The 16,450-nt window shown below is 55.3% G+C and overlaps 1 protein-coding gene across 1 annotated transcript in view; it reads left to right on the plus strand.

Annotated features, from left to right (window-relative positions):
- Window positions 1-1,284: 1,284 nt before the first annotated feature.
- CTXN1 (cortexin 1) overlaps window positions 1,285-16,450 on the plus strand; it is an 81,231-nt gene continuing 66,065 nt past the window's right edge. Inside the window, exon 1 of the mRNA XM_038383588.2 lies at window positions 1,285-1,490. The gene's annotated coding sequence lies outside the window, so the exon portion shown is untranslated. The remainder of the gene's footprint in view (window positions 1,491-16,450) is intronic.

The following is a 16,450-nucleotide window of genomic DNA, read 5'->3' on the forward strand; positions in this document are numbered from 1 at the left end:
GCAAGGTGAGTGTACACATTCAAAACCAACACAGCCCACAGACCATACGCCTCCCCCTGGGGGGTGGAGGAGAGAACAAACAAAACAGGACAGATGTGAGTCCTATCCCTTAGCGCAGCACTGGAAGGCGCCTGACTCCTGTGGGAATGAATGTGGTAGAAGAATCTGTATTATTAGACTAGAGCTGGTGCACAGGACAGCTGGCCCAGGGACAGACAGCTGGGGGGGGGGTACAATGGGGGGGTCCTCTGCTCCACCTCCCCCCACTCCAGCAGTGCTTATAGCAGAGGGAGTCCTTGAGCCTGGGGGAGCTTACGGGGACCTCTGCTGCTGAACCGTTTAGGAGGGAGCAAAGGAGCCAGCCCCCGCCCCGGGCATCGCCCTAACCCTAACCCATGGCCTGGCCCTGTGGGGCTGGGGGGACTCTGGTGCAGCGGCAGCAGCTGCATGTGGCGGCGGGAAGGGACCCTGGGGTGCCGGTGGCATTGCTGGAGATTGCGCGCACTCAGACAGCAAAGGGGGCGGGGTCCTGCCCCGCTACCAGCCCGGGGATCAGCCCAGCCCGACCCCGTGGGGAAGGCGGAGGAGCTGCCGCAGCCCTGCCCGCTTGGCGAAGATTTGGAAATAAAGCGCGCTCCAGCTTGGTCGGGTGCTTAGCACGCAATGCAGCGCTGCCATCGGCCAGCCCCAGCCCGGCCTCCCTGGCCCACGCCAGGCAGGGACCCCAGTGGTACATCTGCCCCTGCCTAGGACTGGCGGCCCACCGCCGGCGGCAGGGGCTGCAGCTCCCCCCCAGCCGCCCCAGCGCAGCGCCCCGGAACGCCCCCGCCCCCCGTCCCCCCGCAGCGCCCCCGCCCCGGAACGCCTCCCTGCAGTGCCACCGCCCCCCCCCCCGCAGCGCCGTCACACCCCCTGCTCCCCCGCAGCGCCCCCGCCCCGAAACGCCCCCTGCAGTGCCACCGCCCCCCCCCGCAGTGTTACCACACCCCCTGCTCCCCGCAGTGCCCCCGCCCGGAACGCCCCCACCCCTCCTGCCCCCCCAACAATGCCACCCCCTGCAGTGCCCCCTGCCCCCCCGCAGTGCCACCGCCCCCCGCAGTGCCACCGCACCCCCTGCTCCCCCGCAGTGCCCCCGCCCGGAACGCCCCCGCCTCCCTGCCCCCCCAACAATGCCACCCCCCCGCAGTGCCCCCTGCCCCCCCGCAGTGCCACCACACCCCCTTGGCTAGTCCCCGCGAGCCAATCAGGAGCGGCTGGTGGAATTCAAACCCCCGAGCCTGGCCGCTGAGCCGGGCCGGGCAGCTCCGCGCTGCAGCCGGGGCGTGTTGCGCCAGGAGCCGGAGCCGGAGCCGGAGCCGGGGGAGCCGGAGCCGCTGCGTTCGGAGCTCGCCTCGGTGTCAGAGCTGCCCGGTCCAGCCTTGCTGGACGCTGCGCCGGAGGGACCCGCCGCCAGCCGCTCGAGGAGCCGAGCCGGAGCCGAGCCCCGGCAGGTAAGGGCAGCTGTCAGCGGCAGGGCGCGGCACTGGCCCAGAGCGGGAGGGCGGGCAGGGTCTGCCCGGGGCAGTGAGCTCTCAGCGGCGCTGGCTGGCCCCTGCCCTCCTGCCACAGCCGGCGGCTCCGTGCCGTGGGGGGAGGCGCCTGGCGCTGTCAGTTCCGCGGAGACTCGCCCCGGAATTGCGGGGTGAAGTTCGGTTCGATTCGATTCCGTCCAGGTCGCTTTGGTGCTGAACCAACGTTCAACGCTCGGGCGGCAGGAGTTAAAATCCGTTGTCAGGTGAAATCATAAAAAGAAAAGGAGACTTGTGGCACCTTAGAGACTAATACATTTATTTGAGCATAAGCTTTCGTGAGCTACAGCTCACTTCATCGGATGCATTGGTATCATGAAATCATGATACCATGAGCAGGCCTCGGTGCATTTCCTTAGTGATCCAGTTCAGTGCTACACGGACGGAGTCTGTTTCCCTTTACAGCGGTGTACAGCGCCGTTACTCCAGCTCCGAACCGCAGCTGGATTATTGTGTATTGATTGCTTACTATTGATTCATGTTTACATCTATACAATGTACCTACCGATCACGTGGCTGATGTGCAGCGTTATAAAACAAACTAACAAACTGAACAGTCTCCGGGCAAACAGCCGGGAATAATCTCCCGTTATTTAAGAAATTATGACATAGTTCATGCGGTTTTAAAAAATTCTTAATCATTATCTGAGACATTCCCCAAAAGTCAGGAGGCTAAAGCCATAGGAATTTTCAGCATGTAGCCAGTTGGAAAGAAGTCAAAGGATGCTGCAGTTTCTGATGGGTTCTTAGTTCTAACCTGGGAGGTTTGTGTCTCAGACTGGGTCCAGTTCTGTGTTCTGCTACTGATGTTCTTTGAAAAGCATCCCGTCTGTGGGCTCAGTAGAACCCATATGGAATTTGGGAAACTTTTTTATCAAGTAGTTTAATTTCACAAACCATAAAGATCACAAGTAAAATAAATGTACTAATTCCCATGGAGCAGAGGACCAAGAGGGGCATTCTGTGCAAAGCATTAAAACAGAAGAGGATCTGGCAGAGTTTAAAAGCTGTAAATGACAGATCCTGCAGGAAAAGTCAAGCAAGTAGGAACAGTAAATGCCCAGTGGCAATGCACAGGCGAGTATGCACTAGCCCAGGGCTTTGCAAGGAGAGCCAGCTGAAATTTCAGTTGTTAACAACCCCAGGCATGGAAGGAGAGAGCCAGGCTAGCTGAGCTCCCCCCAGCCTCGCCAGAAATCGCATATGATGTGGGGGTTTATTGGGAAAATGTGATTTTTTTAAAAATTGAGGCAAGTTCTGAAGGGCTGGGCAGGCTAGTGAAAGAGCAGGCCTCCAGACCCTCTGCCTCCCCCAGGCTGATCCCAAAATCAGCTCTCCAGCTGCAGGAGCAGTTCTGTGCTCTCCTCCGTGTGGAGTCGCCATAAATCTGTCCTAAAGCTTTTCTCTCTGTAGACTAATGGAGGTGCCCAGTTTCCAGTGCATGGTAAAGAACGGGTTTATTTTGGGGTCTCCGCCCTCCTGCACTGTCTGTCTCATCCTGACTCTTCCCCCCCAGGTGCTAGACCATCACCCCGGCTGCTCCCTAGAGGGGGATGCACAGCCTTACTTGGATCATTTCTGTTTGTTTGGCAATTGTCAGTCTGGGACATAAGCCTCAGACTCAGCAAAGCTGGCAGCTGGCAGCTGGCCTGCAGGCCCTTGGGGGACATGCTCCTGCTCCCAGGAATGCCCATGCAGGTGCTGCAAGAATTCCTCGTTACAGTGAAGGCTGGTGACACCACAAGTGCAGCGTGCAGGCGAGGCACCTGGCTGTTGATTTCAGTGGGGGCCAGGGCAGGCCCTGGTGGGATGATGTCATTGCACATGTCAGTTGTTTTGCTGTTACAGGACATTTGCTCGCTCGCTAAGGTGGCATTCTGGTCAGCGTGAGGAAGAGGAGGCAGCTGTGGGAGTGGTGTGTGTATTGCGGGTCTGCAGCCCTAGGATCTGGGGAGGCCAATGTTCCCTTTGTACATGAGGTCCCCAGAGAAGCCTCTCTCCAGGCTGTGTTGAAAGCACATCTGACATCTCCAGTATCCCACAGTTAGCATCTCTGAGAAGGGCTCAGCACAGTGCTGGCTCACAGCCACTCGCTCTCCATTGGCAGACAGTCGGATGGTCTCCCACCTTTCCTCAAGATCCTGGGCAGGGCTGGGACCTTCCTCCCCACCCCAGCCCACTTGCCAGCCCTGGGTACCAGGCTCAGGTGCTGGAAGGTCTCTACACCAGCTGGGAGAGAAGGGATCCCTCCTTTCCTGTCTGTGGTGGTCCGTCATTCTGCATGGAGCTCAGCGAGGCAGCTGCACACAGATCCAGGGTGCTTTGGCTGGGCAGAGCCCTGCATCCGCAGAGCCCCTGTGGACGCGTTCTGTGCCCCACTGTCCCACCACCTCCCTCTCAGCCTCCCTCCCCTAGCACTGGGGGGGACCTGCAGAGCTTGGCAATGGGTCCAGCTGGCCTCCTGAGCAATGCTCTGCCCAGTTTTTCTGCAGAGGAAGCCAGCATCTTGCCCTTCCACAAGGAGGTACTAACAAGCCACTGCAGCCAGGCTTCCTCATGCCGGCATAGCAGCAAGGCGCACAGCTCCAGTGTGCAGCTCCTGCACCAGCTCGACCCTGCTCACTTCCCAGCAAAGAAGGCTTCGATTCTCCCCTCCACCATATTACCTGCAGAGCCACCAGAGAGTTGCTCCCAGCAAAGAGCATGGGGCACACCCGCGGCCACAGGCCACTTGCTGCCAGATGGCCAGGACTGCCTGTGCCAGTGTGGAGGGCGCTGAAGCAAAGACTTCTGGTTGCAGTGACTGATTCCAGCTGTGGCCCTCCGGGGTTTAGGAGCCGGCTTGTTCCATGGCTCTGAAGCCCCATGTGATGAGGCTGATGTGGGGAACACGAGCTGGCAGTGCCTTCTGAGGCATGGGTGTGAATTACCCCAGGTTACCAGCTCAATAAATGTGGAGTCAGGGTTTTCTGAGCAGCTGCTCCTTGGAAGAAAACATTGTCAGGCGTCTGGGAGCAGCACTTGGGTTTACTGCAAATATTCCTACACAGTAAATCTGACGGACCAGGGATCCTTAATCTAATCTGTGGAAGGGGAATTTAACAGCCATGAGGATGCTTCCTTCCAGCCCTGGGCAGGAGCTGCTCCATTTAACTAGAGAGTTACAGGGCTGGGAGATAAGACAGAGCTGGGGGTGGCAGGATTCTGGCCAGCTCAGGGGCTGGATACGGGACGCAGGGCTGTTCTATGCCAGGGCACTGGGGCCAGGCCAGGTCAATGATGAGGAAGCACGTTTCTGTGTGTGTGATGGGACAGTGTGAGTACAGTCCCTGCTGGGCAGGGCACCCCAGCATAGGTTGGCCTCTCACAAAGTCATAGGTCCCAAGGCCAGAAGGTACCATGTGAACATCTAGTCTGTACCGCACAGGCCAGAGACCTGCCCCAGAATCATTCCTAAGTAATCCTCTTGTTGACAGAAAGGCCAAGAATTGCCTTGGCCATGGGGACTGGACCCCCCTTGGTGGCCCCTCCTGGTCAGGGTTACAGTGGCAGTGGCAACTGCAAGGCTGGGGAAAGTTGCCCAATTATGGCCTGTGTTGTCCCTGGCCTGGGGGATGGAGGCCCCAGGCTGCAGGGCTCTCACTGGGGGCCTCTCCCCAGCTTCATCCGGGAAATATTTGAACCAAGGAGTGTTCCCAATTTGCAGTGCCTTTGAATCAGGCCTGATTCCTGCTCTCCAGCCCAGGCGCTGTGGGCCTGCCTGGGAGTCAGCAGAGGCTGCACTGTCTCCCTGGTCTCCCTGATAAGAAGTTGGGTGAGCAAGGCTGAATTGGGCCCTCTGGGCTGAGCCCCATGTTCATGGCCCCCAGATGAATTGTTTTCTTCATTGTCTGCCCCTCACTCTTTGTGCTAACTCTGCCCAGAGAGGCTCTGGAATAAGCAGGTACTGCAGTATCTGAACTGTGCTGTCCAGGATCATACTAACATAAGAACGGCCACACTGGGTCAGATCAAAGGTCCATCCAGCCCAGTATCTTGTCTGCTGACAGTGGCTAATGCCAAGTGCCCCAGAGGGAGTGAACCTAACAGGTAATGATCTAGTGATCTCTCTCCTGCCATCCATCTCCACCCTCTGACAAACAGAGGCTAGGGACACCATTCCTTATCCATCCTGGCTAATAGCCATTAATGAACTTAACCTCCATGAAAGGATCACCCTGAAAGGATCATCCTTTCAGTGACACAGCAGGTGTCTGGGAGGCGATGCCCAAGGCGGGGGCTGGCTCTGGAAAGTGCTGCGAGCACCCAAAGCTGGGGACAGGAGGTGGTGCTCGGTGCAGCTGGGCTTCCTGGTCCAAACGCACAACACTCTGCAACCAGAGACCAAACCGGCAACCGCAGCCTCAACTGGAGCCATGGGATCTTGGGGTCACATGCACCCAGCATTTGCACCATGAGCACTTCACCAGTCCATGCCCCTCCCACGTGGGCAGCTTCTCCTTCACAGCCGGCTGAGCCCTGGGCTCCCCTCATCCATTCCTCAGCTTCTTGGCATTTAACTGGTGCTGGATGTCAGCATCCTGCTGCTCCTGGCTCCTCGTGGTTTGCTCTGATCAGCACCTGCCTGCCTGGCTGGTTATTGAGTGCGTGGCTGCTTCACCCCCTCCCTCCCCTCCTGTACCCAGATTATGCTCCCCCTCTCCTCCGCTAGAACTTGCTGCTGCTAGCCTTTGGGTGACGAGCAGCTACAGGCTCTTTGCCTCCAGCCCTCCCCCCATCCCTGATACACCCCCTCCATGAAAGATCCAACTCACCTTTCAGAATCTGCCCTGTTCCCTCTCCCCCTCCATCCTGCCCCCTTTTCCTTCCCCCATCACCAGCAGGATGTTCCTTGTCTACTTGTATCAGAGGAGTAGCCCTGTTAGTCTGTATCCACAAAAACGAGGAGTCCAGTGGCACCCTAAAGACTAACAGATTTATTTGGGCATAAGCTTTCATGGGTAAAAACCCCACTTCTTCAGCTGTATGGAGTGAAAATTACAGATGCAGGCATAAATATACTGACACATAAAGAGAAGGGAGTTACCTTACAAATGGAGAACCAGTGTCAGTATATTTATGTCTGCATCTGTAATTTTCACTCCGTGCATCTGAAGAAGTGGGTTTTTTACCTACGAAAGCTTATGCCCAAATAAATCTGGTGGTCTTTAAGGTGCCACCAGACTCTTCATTGTTCTTGTCTACTTGCTCCTTCCAGTCCCGCTATCTGCCCCTTTAGACCCCTCTCCTCCCAGCCACTGACCCTCCCCCACTTACCCCATCACCCTAACCCTTCCCCTCACCAGATCCCCTCGGCCTGGTGTCCCACCTCCCTAGGGGTCCCACCCTTGTCCTCACCTGCTTCTTCAACTGCTTTTCACCTTCACCCTCCCGGCTGCTGGCGGGGGACGGGATGGGAGAGATCTCCGCTGTTCTTGCCATTCCCCAGAAGCTGTTACATTTGGGTCCCATGAGTAACCCCAGTGGCTGCCTTTACTGTTGCTCAAAGCTTTCCCAAGCTGTGCAGCCTGCAGCACAAAACTGACCCAATTCTTGAAAGTTTCAGTGCTGCCTACAGGACTCTGAGCACGGAACCAGCCTCAGAGTATCTCTCCAGGCTGCTTGGCACAGCTATGAGTGACAGAGGAACTGGTGTCATCTGCCTGCAGACTCAGGAAGATGACAGTGCATCTGTTACCCTGCCAACTGCTACAAACTGGGGGTCACTATTTCTCTGCACCTTGTCCAGTCATTTACATCAGCCAGCACATGGTGGAGGTGAAACAGTCCCGGATGCGAAGGGTGGCGCTGCAAACAAGAGTCCTGTTCTTGTTGGCTAGTCTGGTGGTAAGCATGAGTCCACACTCTGCTCCCAGAGCTAGGGAAAGAAACAAGGAATGCCAATGCCCATCATTCCAGTGCTGTCTCATAAAAAGTTGTGCAACATACTAGAATGTGTGTGTTGTCTCCTTGTGCCAGGCCCAGAGATAACAGCGTGCTTGTCCCCACCAGTTACTCCTAAGGGGCCATGATCAATACTGTGGATTAGAGAGATTTGGGTTCCCTCCTAGCTGATGCCCCATGGGGTGTGAGATAACGTAGGTTGAGATCTTAATTTAAAGATGATTGTTCGCATGTTTTTATATTGCAATAACGGTGTTTAGAAGAGCATTTGGATGTTGTGTTCATAGTATTTGTAAATTGTATTTGTGATGTTTGTATTTTGGGTAATTGGAGCTGTGCCTTTAAGAACAGGATGGAAAAGAGCTTTAGGAGAGAGGGAGTTAGAGGTGGAGAGCAGTGTGTGTGTGTGTGTGCACATGTGTAGGTGTGTCTGTGTGCCTGTGTGAGCTCCCAAAAGCTCTGAACTTGATTTAATCAACATAACTCTGCAGAAAGCACCATCTTCTCGCAGATGCCTCATCATCATCCTACATTAGCACATTGGCTGCCTCAGGATTCTGCGGAGCTATAGATCCTGTCACCGGTAGATGGCCAGAAGGGATCACTGTGCACTAGGCTGCGGGCTGGGACTGCCTTACTCTGTACAGCACCCAGCACAATGGGCCCAGACCTCGGGCAGCCCTCTAGTCGGTGCTCCTGGAGCAAGGGCTGACAAGTGTTGGGAGCTGGTGACACTGTGTGATTGGACGCATGTGGCGGGAGAAGGGTAAGGACACTCAGAACTGCAGACTACAAAACAGGGGTCATCTTTTTAAAAAAAGCCTCCCAATTTTTGGCCAATCTCATGATTTTATGGGTCTGAGCACTAGTGTTTGAACTTCCTGGCTAGTGTGCTGGGAATTCTGGCCTTGGGGGAGATCTGACAGGTCGAGGGAGGGAGCTGTCTGCATCCTGAATTTTCACCTGCTCCTCTGACCAGGCCCATGGCCTGTCCAGGTGCTAAGTGTGAGCTGTTTGGAGTTCTCATCAGGGAGGGACTGCTGGGGAAAGTCCCTTCTCCTTTGAGCCGGACAAGCTTTATGGGGAACCCGGCCATGTTCACACCTGAATTAACGCCACTTGCATTTCTCTATAGCCCAGTGAATCCTAAAACAGCAAGGGGAGAAAGTATGGGTTTTGGAGACTGGAGGCTCTGCCTGGAGGTGCATTGACCAGACACTGCCCAGTCGTAGCCAGAAGCTCAGAGCCCTGGGGGCTGTGCCCAGGGTGCATTGAGAAGATGCTGCCCAGTGGTACCCAGGCAGCCGGGGCCTGTGGCTGGATCCTGACTCTGTATGACATGGGAGGGACCCAGCCAGCTCCCACGAAGTCCACGCTGCTGACCTGGGTGTGATATGGGCATGTCCCTGACGGTGTGGGCACCAGCTACTTTGCTTTTGCTCCCCGCTGAGTCCCCCCACCCCTCTCTCCTGCCTTGTGTGGGCAGAATTGTAACAAACATGAGGCCCAAACTCCATGTCCTAAGGAGCTGTACGGACCCTGCAGGCAAAGCGTCCCAGTGGGCTTGGGTTCGGGAAGCCCGATGCAGGTATCTCAGTCTGGGCACCCTGCACAGAGTCCCTTCTGATGGCAGCCATCCGGGCAGAGTATATGGGACATTTGCTCGTCCCTGCAGGTGGACGGAGAGCTCCTTTCACACTACATCCCGGCACAATGTTTTTTCTAAACTGAAATGTAAGGTTACTCAGGAGAATGCAAATTCTTCCCAGATATGCATATTAACTCATGCAGTGCTTTGCATTATATAGTGATGCAGCAACAGGTGCCTCATTTGGTGGCAGGCTGAGTCGTTGAGCTCCTTAGGCTGCATTTAGCCATCTCTGCTGAACACTGTACATAGTGCTGTATGGACGCCTTGCGGGCCTGGCAGCAGCTGGGATCACTGGGGCTTGTCAAAGGCTGGGTGGCAGGAGCTGTGGAGAATGGTCCAGGACCAAGGCCCCCGGATCACTCGGAAACATCGAAGGCCTGGGGAGTCTGAGCATGTCGATATTATTGTTGATAAATTGGATAGTCGAATGCTTGGCCACACTTGGGTTCATTATTTTCCTATGAAATATATTCAAGAGACGAAATAACTGGTGTCAGGCAGGTTGATGACCATGGTACAGGGGAAAGGTTCTGTATGATACCAGTCTCAGAAAAGCCATCCTGTGCAGTGTCCTGTTACATTCACCTTACTCAGGTGTGCTCCCCGAAGCTACACCCCTGGAGCCTTTCACATCCTGCTTGTTGGCAGGAAAGGGAACCGCCTACATCATTTAGCTAGGCAGCTTTTTTCCCTGTTTGTTTTGGTACCGTGGTTCATCCCTTGAGGTCCGAGCTACGATGCACTTTATCTTTGTTTTGAGTGCAGCCATTCCAGGTACTAAGGGGACGAAGGCACCTCCTAGGTTTGCATGGGCAGCTCCTTTCCTGTTGTGAGGAAGAAATATTCATCTGTCCTGGTACCAGCAGGTTTCCTATCTATCCAAGCCAAGGCTTACTCCAGCTAGTGCAAGGGATTCGGGCATACTTAGCACAAGTGTTCAGGATGATGCTAAAGGTACAGGCCAATTTGGGTATATAACTGCTATACTAATACTTAATATGTATACTTCAGGGGTTTAGCTGTGTGTATTGTGGGTCATTATCATCAGTATACTGGTCTCGGGAACGGCTCACAAAGAGAAGTCCATTCTTATTCTGTTCAGTGCTGCAGAGAAACACCCCTCTGGCACATGTGAAATCAACACAGCAAACAAGGCTCTTTACTACAGAGCACTCGCTGGGAGCAGGAAGAAAGAGAATGTGGAACCATGCCCCTCCCTTGCCTGGGGAGAGCCCCCTCCCCAGCTCCAGGCATGTCCCCTGCTGCTCCCTAGTGCCGACCCAGGGCAGCGCCTCAGCTGCTCAAACCGAGAGCCCTCCATTGACCTCAGTGGGCCTGTGCTGACCTGTGATGCCAGCTAAGGGCTGGTCCCAGGCACTGCTTCCTCAGTGCTGGCTGGGAGGGACAGGCAGATCCTATGGGGAGCCCTCCCTTCAGGGCCCAGCCAAAGCCCCATGTGCTGGAGAAGGGGCAGCCTGTCACCAATGGGAAGAGGGGGTGCAGGCTTTGTGCCAGACAGTCCATGTCCTAGGGCTGGGCTCTAGCGCTCTGGGACCAGTCTGAGCTTGGACTTTCCTCTCCCCTCAAGGCCAGGCTTGACAGCTCCCAGCCAAGGAGTTTGTGAGATCCAGGATAGCCCAGCATAGCAGCCATATCCCATATTCATAGCCCCAGCTCCTGGCAAGGCCTCCTTGGAAATAGGGGGTTTATAAACAGCAGCCTAGCCCCAGGCCTGGGGGAGTCACAGTCTGGCAACCCCAAGGGTCAGAAATCAAGAGCCAGACACCCTCACCCCTAGGTCATGGGAATGATTTAAAAATCATGAGATTTTTAGCACTAGTAAATGTTGGGTCTTTTGCTTTGCCTTCTGGCGGCAGCGCCTTTAGCTGGTCATGTTATCCAGCTTTTCTCCACATCTGCAAGCTAGAAACTCACCTTTCTGCTGTGATAAAACTCAGGTGAACTGGCAAGAGCAGCATGCTGTGCAGGAAGCTGGGAGGGCAGCCAGCAGAGCAGGAAGCTGGGAGGGCCAGTGACATGGCAGCTGGCTCCTCTGCCATTTCCATCAAGAAGAGCTGCCCCCCCCCCCCCCAAAATCTCTTGCGGAGAGAGAACTAGCTAGACACTCCAACCTCTCAGGGCAGCAAGATGTGTCAAAAGGCAGCTCTGGTGTCTCTGCTCGGAGACGGCTTTGTTAAATTCTAATGCTTTAAGCATATAAATTCTTCATTGCATCAAAATAAACAAATAAATAAATCCAAGAGATAATAAAACAGAGTGATGGGCCAGCAACAACTAGATACATCCAACACCTTCAGGGAAAAACAGTTCCTTCCCTTGTGTGTCTTGTCACCCAACAGCTACACACAGAGCTAGACACAAACATATATGCACATGCACACACACACACACCGGCACAAATGCTTTTGTGAACCCCCTTGGAAGTGCCATCATCCCAGCCTTTTTCTGTGCCTTTTCCTTCCACCTAGGCTCCCCTTGAAGCCCATCCCCAAGCTGCAGGTGCTGCACAATTGTTAGCACCTTCAGCATCTCAGCAGGGTAGGGGACCTGAGCCTGACACAGCCATAAGGGCTTTGTTAGCTAGCTAAAGGCGAGACCCATTAGCAATGACTTGCAAAGCGAAACAAGAAGCCCAGGAAGGTTGGATTTTACTTTCTTTTTCATGTTTTTTTTTCCTTTTCTCCTGCTTGGTTTTTACATCAGCAGTTCAGGCCTTGTCCACTCTCCTTGAAGACTGAGCTCAGACGTATTTTGGTGGCAGTGAAATTCTGCCCCTGAGAACAGGGCAGCATCAACTTGGACCCTGTGCATGTGCTTACCGTGCAGTCCCTGGTTACCTGACCTCATGCCATTATTCCCGCGGACCCGCTCCCTGGTTCATTGCTCAGGGCTGGCCATGGGTGGGGTGTGCCCGGGCTAGAGAGCTGGGCAGGGCCGGTGGGTCCTTTCGCTTTGGGAGGGAACAGAGATCCAGCAGCTTGTCGGTGTTCTGTACAGAAGTGACTGGGCGAGTTGTCAGTGCGTTGGTGCTGTTTGCTCATCCTCGCCCTGCAAAGACAGGTTGCCTTAGTTACCATGACTCACAATCACTAAATAAGTATCTCTGGGCTACAGAAACAAAAGAAGATGTGCTAAGGGCTCTGGGGAGGCTGCAGGAGGGGGGCTGGTGTGGGGCCGTAGGAAAGAGACAGTGAGACTGAAACGAAGGACAGGCAAAGCCAGCTGGATCCGGGCTGTGATGAATACCTGGCCCCGAGCTGTGCGCGGACTGTACAGGGCTGCTGGATTCCCAGGGCCAAGTCCTGCACACTGAGAGTGGCCCCACTAGGGCCCTGCTGCGGTTGATTATTTGGGTTGCAGTAATGCCAGGAGGCGCCAGCCAGGGACGGGGCTCCCAATGTGCAAGAGTAGAAATGACGCCCTGCCACAAGGGCCTGGCAGTCTACACCTGTAACAAGAGACAGGCCAGATTTACCAACTGGGGGTGTGAGCGGGACAGGGTAACTGTGAAACCATCACGCTTGGGAGAAGAAGCTGCAGTCACTCTCAGTGCAGGCCAGGCACAGAGCAGCCAGGTGCTGGACCCTAGCCCACCCACTCCCTCCTGCTGTGCCATATCTCCTGGCCCAGCATCACCCCCAGTCCCTCCTGACCCCAAGAGCCCCTCCCCGCAGCCGGCACCCAGCCCAAGCGCTATGTGGGATCCCTAGCCACCGTCCCGCTGTCCGGACTCCCTGCCCACGTGTCCCTTCTACCCCGCTCCAGTAGCGTGGTCCCTGCTCCTTCGTTCACCCACTACACCACTGCCAGCTGCGCACCTCAGCCGCTCCCCCACTGCGACTGCTATCTGGGAGCAGCCATGGTGTCTGAGGGGGCCTGAGCTGCACCCTGTTACTGGGAGTAGCAATCCTGGCTCGTGGGCCCATCACAGCCTGGATGTGGGAAATGTGAGACCTGCTTGACTGAACTCGTCCCTCGGAGAAGGGCACAGAGCCCATCACATGCTATCCGCAGACAATCCAGACCATAGCTAGGCAGGGAGCTCACACTGGCCCCCGAGGATTCATGGGACAGACTGACAGATCTCTCCTGCCTCTAATGGCTCCATCTCATCAGGGCTAGCCCATCACAAATGGGACAGTGTCTGTGCGGGGGGGTGGGGGCGGGGAAGGTATGGTTCCAGAAGCACCTAAGGGAGCTAGGTACGGAATTTCCTTAGGCATTTGAAAATCTGACCCATAGATCCCTATTGATACTCCCCCCACCCCCCACCTGCACCCCGGATAGAGCAGGGGGCTCAGTGTTGGGCTGCAGCCACTGGATGGACATAGGTAGCCAGGCCAGGAATATTCTGTCCCCCATATTGTGGGGTCCAGCAGCTCTGTTCTGAATTGAGGCTCTGTTGTGCTAGGTGCTGTACAAACAGAACAAGGCCCAGTAACTTTCCTTCCTCCCTTCCCCACTCCTCTGCACAGCTGGGCTTACTTAGGATGCTGGGGACCCACTTTCCAGGCTCAGAAGGGATGGTGGGTTGTCTGGACTGTTCATCTCTGTTTTAGGGAGCACCCTGCTTTGTCTCTCTCTGTTTGGGGTTCTTGTCTAAGAAATATAGTCATGTTACATTGCACCCTTCCAGCCAGAGTACTGTATGTTATCTACCTTCTGTGTATGGGAGCGTGAACATAACAGAGACATCCCTTTGCCCTCATCAAGGAGAGGCCTGGGGGTAGGGGCTGTATCAGGCATTTCACTTCATTGACGAATGGAGAGAGGTTTGGCAGGTCTATATTAAATGTTGCTGGGAATAACAGTCGCTATTCTCCCCCGCTTGCCCCCCAGATGAGTTGGGATAGCAGTGTTCAGCTGGGACACTGGGATTCTGACGTGGCAGAATAATTGTGATGTAACAAATGTCTCACTTACTTAGCACCACACTGGGCAATTGGGATGAACATGGGCTGGCTACAGTAATAGCTGTGTTAACCCTTTGTGCATGCACATTAGATGTTGTCAGGAGCCTGAGCAGGCTCAGCTGGAGCTGGGCGCATGAGCGGTTGCTGAGCCCTCTCTCCTCTCAAGTTGTCCCCTGAGCGCCACTAGCCATTATTACCTCATGTCGATTAATAGAATCCAAGGCCAGAAAGGAGTCTGACCTCCTGCATCACACAAGCCTTGGCATATCCCTGAATTCATCCCTCTTTGAACTGGAGCAGCTCATGTAGAACAGCATCCTCTCTGAGTTAAAGATTTCCAGAGACAGGCTGTGGGAAATTGTTCCAGTGAATGTGAATTTGTCTAGCTTCAGCTTCCAACCACTAGATCTTGTGATCTCTTTGTCTGCTAGATTGAAGAGCCCTCTAGGATCAAGTTTTTGTTCGTCATGCAGTTACTTATAGACGCTGATCAAGCCACCCCTTAATCTTCCCTTTGCTAAACTACACGATCGCTTTCCTGGAGTCTCTCACCGTATGGCAGGTTTTCCAGACCTTTGATCATTCCTGTGGCTCTTCTCTGAACCTTCAAGTGATGCTGGAACTAGGGGTGCTGGGGCGGGGGGAGGGGGCTGCCGCAGCCCCTGGCTCCAAGTAGTAGTAGCAAACACCGAATATGTGGTTTCTATGGTATTGATCAGCAGCACCTCCCACTATAAAAATTGTTCCAGCACCCCTGGAACCTTCTCAGATTTATCACAATCCTTCTTCAATTGTGGATATCCCCCATGGCATGTGGGCTGGCTGCTCAAAGAACCCCAGGGCGATATTCTAGTGTCAGCTCATGAGGAAGGCCCTTGGCAGAGGGAAGTGGGCTGCTTGGTGGCAGTTTGTCTGCAGCTCCACAGGCCTGCTCTGCTAGGGGTTCATGCAGGACACAGCTTGTGTGTGAGACAAACCAATCCAGACAGATTCTCCCCAGGACGTTTGCTTTGGGGAGCTGGGCTCCCCCCGGTTAGCCACACGTCCAGTTTTGGCGGATGGGAAGCGGATGGAGCAGGATGCTGCTGCTTTGCAATGGGTGGGCCGAGAGGGCCTGCCACGCCTGTTGTCTGGCAGTAGGAGCTCGGCATTCAGCTTTGGACTCGTTCCTCATTCCTGAGCAAGATGCCTGGGATCCACATGCTATGGGAAAAGCAGGCGGCCACGTGAGGAAGGTTCTTGTCGCTCTTGGACAGCCCCAGTGCTAGTCCTGGGGCTGAGGCCGTAGCCTGTGTGGAGATGACACCCTCTGGCTGACCACAAGAGGGTGCAAATTCTGCTGAGCCCGCGGGCTTGATTTCTCTTTGCATTGCCTGGCAGCGCTGGAGTGTCCCGAGGCTGCATGCACACATCACTGCTGTCCACTAGCTGCGTGGAGAAAGAACTGGTGCCCTCCTGTTCCATAACACCCTCTCCTGGCTCCGTGCGTGTTGCGTCCCTAGCCCAGCCAGTCCAGGCAAGGGCTCCAGGGGCCTGCCATGCTCTGTCCGGCAGAGGGCAGTGCTGCACAGACACGTACAGCACACGTATGGCATGAGCTGCTGTCATGGCTGCTTCCCAGCCAGTCTCCATACAGGTGTCAGGCAGTGGGGCCTTGGCCTTCCGCCTGGCACAGGGGCTTGCGCTGGTGACCACGTGTCCCCAGGTGCCTCACCGAGATGGCAGCTGTTACCGGCCTTTCTGGGCGCAGCCTCACTGGAGAAGTTGGGGTCACCCCCTTTCCTGGCAGCCTGACACTGGGCTAGAGTCCCAGGGTGTAAATCAGCATTGACATCCAGGGTGCTATGCCACTTTATGTCTGCTGAGGCTCTGGCCCCCAGTCTTCAATCAGAAGGTGGGGTGGAGAGAGAGGCTGACTAGAGAGCAAGGGGAAAAGGTCCCACAAGGGGGCCCAGAGAGCTGACCTGAAAGTCACCCTGGCTCAGGTCCTTGCTGTGCTACAGGCTGCCTGTATGACCTGGAGCTACCCACTCTGGGCCTCAGGTCCCACCTTCCGGTGGGGACCAGCCCTGTGGCCCTCCCAGTGGGACCAAGAGAAGTGATCACACTGAAGATCATGAGGTGTCACATCCCCAGTAGCGAGGCCAGATAAGTAACAGCTCAAAAATGTGACCTGAGCATACTGGAAGTCTGCCTGAGTCTGTAGAGAGCCTGAAACAGTCGCTCAGAGAGGGGGGTGCCCCCTGTAGTGCAATGGGCTGTTACCTTCAAGACCCATTGCTGTGGGGGACCCAGCAGGGACTCCGTGTGTATCAGGAGAAGAAAAGCACAGAGTCCACACTGCTCTAAGGAAA

The sequence above is a fragment of the Dermochelys coriacea genome, chromosome 25 (assembly GCF_009764565.3).
Source record: "Dermochelys coriacea isolate rDerCor1 chromosome 25, rDerCor1.pri.v4, whole genome shotgun sequence".
Classification (NCBI taxonomy): domain Eukaryota; kingdom Metazoa; phylum Chordata; order Testudines; family Dermochelyidae; genus Dermochelys; species Dermochelys coriacea.